Consider the following 4,559-nt stretch of genomic DNA (forward strand, 5'->3'; position numbering starts at 1 on the left):
CCATACGTAAAATAGAAGGGTAGTGTGAGAGCACTTGTTCTGTTACAACGACAAAGATTTTGCAGGAACCTTCAAGCACTGCTCTAAGTTGTTACTAACTAATACTGGGGTAGTTACACAACCTCTTGTAGATCTGGTGTCTTGGTTACTGCCTGATGGACATCTAATTGCTTGAAGGTATAGTTTTTAAACAAAAGAATAGTGTCTGTCAGACATCTGGCAGGGATATTTTAAGCTCTTTAGTCCTACTTTTCATACTTGTCCTTTTCCCCAGTTTCTATTTTATGTCATGAAGAAACTTCCAGGAAGAATGCAGATTATTAGATTTTTCTATATTTTTTTTAAACACTGACTTTTCCATGTGTTTATGAAGAATTCTCATAATTAATTTTTTTTTTAAACTGTTCTCAGGGAATAAAGAACACTAACTGGTATAGCAAGGTAATTCTCCATTCCCACTAGAAAGTATTCTTCCTGTCCTTCCAAAAAGACTGAAAAGTAAGTTGTATGGTAGTGCTGTTAAAACACCTCACTTTCTAAGATTTTTTTTTTTTTCTTTTTTGCCTATTCTGTAACTGCTGTGTGAAAGAAAGAGTTCCCACAAAAAAGGTAAGTCGTAAAGTTGTGATAGCAGAAATCCCCTTAATGGAAGAGCAGGTTTTTTTGTGGGAAGTAGTATACTGTTTCAGAGTCTGGCAGGCCAATAATGTTGAAGCAAGTTTCAAGCCAACAGAAGCTCACCTCACATTCTGGTGATTTTAGTAGTCTTTGACACAGGCTGAATATTCATCCTGTTTGAGTAAGTCAGAAAAATCTGTGATGCAAATCTGGATTTCCCTTATATCAGTGGTTATCGAAATGTGGTCCCTGAGGCCATGGCTTTTGCCAGTCACTGGAGTACCCTAGGTCTGAACAGGGGTTGTACTCATTGCATGTGTTGTGATACGTATACGTTATATGCATGCTAGGTGGCCTTGTGCTAGGGGCAGCACAGGGCACATGAAAAGCCTTATGCTAGACTTTGTAGTCCATTAGTAGAAGTCTGAAATCTGCTTTTGTTCGCACCTTTTAAACGAGGAGAATACAGAGTTTTTGTAAGGTATGCAAAGGTACCAAATATTTTGAAAGTGTAAAACTACGTACACATCTTTTCTGTTCTTTCCCTGTTTTCTTGTTCTCTCTTTTCTTTTTTTAATAGAGAATTCCTTCCTTTGAAAACATGACTGTTAAATCCTTATTGCATGTTTATTGCCACAGCTTTTTTTTTTCCCAGGCATAGAAAAAAGTGCTTATGATTCTCCCCTCCAACTTCACTCAGTGTAACTTCTGTTTGCTCACTTTATTGGACTAGACATCATTCCTTCCTTTCCTTATACTCCCTCATTCTGTGACGTACCTCTCTACTTATGTCCTGTGTGGTGGTTTTTGTTATGATACTGTGACACTAGTTAGTAAATTTTTTTCTGTCTAAACTTTAGAAGTATCATATTTGAGCATCAGACAAGAAAGTAGACACTTTTGAGAGTTACAGATAGAGACAGGAGAAAATCTTATTGTTAGTTTAAAGTATACTTGCACTATGGAAATTCCTTCAGCTTGTGAGGAGAGTGTAGTACACGGAGAGCTGCTTATTCCTCCAGCATGCATCAGTACTGCTGATACTTACTCATATGATGAAAATGAGCTTTAACTTGAGGTGTGGTTTGCTTCTATCCAAAAGTTAATTAAACTTAATGTTGAGTTTCACTTTTGCAGCAGTTGATAGTTGAGACCTTCCCCCTTTTTGATGGGAGTTCTCACATACCTAAAGAATCTTCCTGCCTTTTGGTTTCCTAGTACTTACTCTTCTTACATGTATGGACAGGGACGAACTTTACTGAGGAGGATTTTGAAGAAAAGTAGTTTAGATTTTAGAACAAAAAGTTTATTTTTCTTATCATAGTAAGACCAGTTATTTTTATTTTCAGTTTTCACAGAAACAGGTTATACATATACTTTATAGACAATCTGAAAATTGTCGTATTTAGTTCTTTTTTTTTTTTTTTTTTTTTTTTTTTTTTTTTTTTTTTTTTTTTTTTTTTTTTTTTTTTTTTTTTTTTTTTTTTTAATCCTTCAGAATCCTTCAGATTTATAAAGAAATTGAGAAATTACTTAATAGGTATTTCTCCAACTTGATCACTCCTCAGCTGATGCTGAGTTTTGTTTTATTTGTTTAATGAACTTGAAAACATTTTTCCATTATGATTTCTTTACGCCTGCATAGTAACAACATATACATAACATATATAGTGACATTGAAATAGAAATTTTGAAGTGGATGACTCTTAGTACAAGATGAGTGGTTGTGTTGAATGACAGATTCACAAAAATAATGCATTTTCTGGTAATATTAAGATATGATTATTTGGCAAATGTTGTGCTGCTGTAATGTTGCACAGGCTTCCCATTCTTTCCCTGGCTTCTTAGCATGTGAGACTAGTGTAAGCTGAAAGTAACTGAAGTAACTATAAAAATGTCTCTTCTTACCTGAAGTATCTTGCACGGAAGAACTTTTCCTTCTTCTATCCAGTTCAGCAAGCTGTCAGTGTTCTAACTTCCCTTGAAGCTTCAATCACCAGATTAAAAACATCAGTCCAAACAATGTGGTAAGAATAAAACATATTGTATGTTCAAGTTGCAGAACAAATGATGCCTGGCATCTTACAGCTTTGAGTCCAGTATTCCTTAAAACTTCATACCAGTATCCTCAGCTATTCCTCTGTCTCTACAGTTTTTTAGTGGTGTTATGCTTGGAGTTGCTCTCTTTGAGCACTAATCAGTAACTGTAGTTATGGCCTGTGTTTCCCACCTGTTTGGCCGATCAGGAGATGTGACTGGTGTTCTGTGGCTGATTCAAAGCCAGACGTGCTGGCAAATGAGTATGCATGTACTAATTGGCAGCCAAAATGGAAAAGATTTGAATTCTGCTTGTGTATTTCTTTCATGCAAGGCATGCTAATTTTAGTCCTTATCTCCTGCTTGGCTACCAGTTTTCACAAAGTGTGTAGGAGCTCTGGCCTGTGCTGATTTGTCAAACTTGGTTTCTGTTTAGTAAGCCTGAAAGTTACTGGGGAGGGATACTGACAGGCAAACAATGTGCTGACAAACTTAATTTCCTCAGAAACCAGGTTAACAAATTTAATTCCAGAATACACACAGTTTTAATGTTCCACTCCTTCAGGATAGCTGAGAAAAGTTATAATGTATTGGCTTTCAGGACTCTTGAGGTTTTTCTCTGGTGACTTAGGAGGCCAGTACTACAATCTCTTTGCAAAAGTGATCGTTAATTAAACTCAGTTGGAAATGCTGAGCAGCAAACAAATCTCGAAAATCTAAATTTTGAAACGAAGTTGAGCAAGTGGGACTTTTAAGATGACATGGACACAATATGTTTTAAATGTAGGATAGGATATGTTTTCCTTCATTTTTTGAGAATGTAAATAAAGTAATTTATCATAATATCAGTGTTACATAAAAGTAGTTATACAAATTGATGTAATGTTTAAAGAACTTCAAGTCTAAATAAACTATTAAAACGCAAAATTATACATAGAAGAATCAGCTTGGCTGGCAGGCTTCAGAGTTTCCATCTTAACCTTTGAGTCAGCTCAGGTGCTGATTCTCTGCTTGCTTTTAAAGCCCATCATAAGCTGTGCCACCTTTCTGGATGCAAATAATTGCTTTCAGTGGATGTTGTCCAAAGCACTTCCAAAACAAATGAATGCATGAATAATATGAGGTCAGTTCTACCAGTGCAAGAAGAAGGGCCAGCATGCATTCTTGTAGGGCTAATTGGCATACAACTGCCACTGTTCCTATTTCCCCATTCCCATCCCACCCCCAATTAGTACCCTAGTACAGCAAACTGATCTTACAGCTGGAGCTGAGCAGCTTTGTTGTGGTTCAAAAATAAATCTTGATGTTTTACTTAATGACAAAGCACACTTGCGTGTTAATCTGAGTGAGACAGTGTGACAGTTGACCTGCTGACTGTTTGGCCATAGGATATTGGAGGCCTTTTGATGAGGAATGGATGATCCACGAATGCCGAAGTCACGTAGTTCCTTGAAAGTGAACTGTAGCATGCAAAGAACATCTGGTTAGACAGAAGAACGGTATGAGGATGCTTGAAATACACATTTAATGAAGTGCAATTTACTAACCCATTATTTTGAACCTCATGAGGTTCAACAAGGCCAATTGCAAGGTCCTGCACCTGGGTCAGGGCAATCCCCGGTGTCAATACAGGCTGGGGGATGCAGGGATTGAGAGCAGCCCGTGTGGAGAAGGACTTGGGGGTGCTGGTGGATGAAAAGCTGGACATGAGCCAGCAATGTGCGCTTGCAGCCCAGAAGGCCAACCGTATCCTGGGCTGCATCAGAAGAAGCGTGGCCAGCAGGTCGAGGGAGGTGGTTCTGTCCCTCTACTCTGCTCTGGTGAGACCCCACCTGGAGTACTGTGTCCAGCTCTGGAGCCCTCAGCATAAGAAAGACACGGACCTGTTGGAGTGGGTCCAGAAG

General features: G+C 38.0%; 1 protein-coding gene across 1 annotated transcript in view; it reads left to right on the top strand.

Annotated features, from left to right (window-relative positions):
- Positions 1 to 478: 478 nt before the first annotated feature.
- SRFBP1 (serum response factor binding protein 1) overlaps positions 479 to 4,559 on the top strand; it is a 73,087-nt gene continuing 69,006 nt past the window's right edge. The window contains exon 1 of the mRNA XM_009287841.2: positions 479 to 498. The gene's annotated coding sequence lies outside the window, so the exon portion shown is untranslated. The remainder of the gene's footprint in view (positions 499 to 4,559) is intronic.

The sequence above is a fragment of the Aptenodytes forsteri genome, unplaced genomic scaffold (genome assembly GCF_000699145.1).
Source record: "Aptenodytes forsteri isolate BGI_AS27 unplaced genomic scaffold, ASM69914v1 Scaffold477, whole genome shotgun sequence".
Taxonomy (NCBI): domain Eukaryota; kingdom Metazoa; phylum Chordata; class Aves; order Sphenisciformes; family Spheniscidae; genus Aptenodytes; species Aptenodytes forsteri.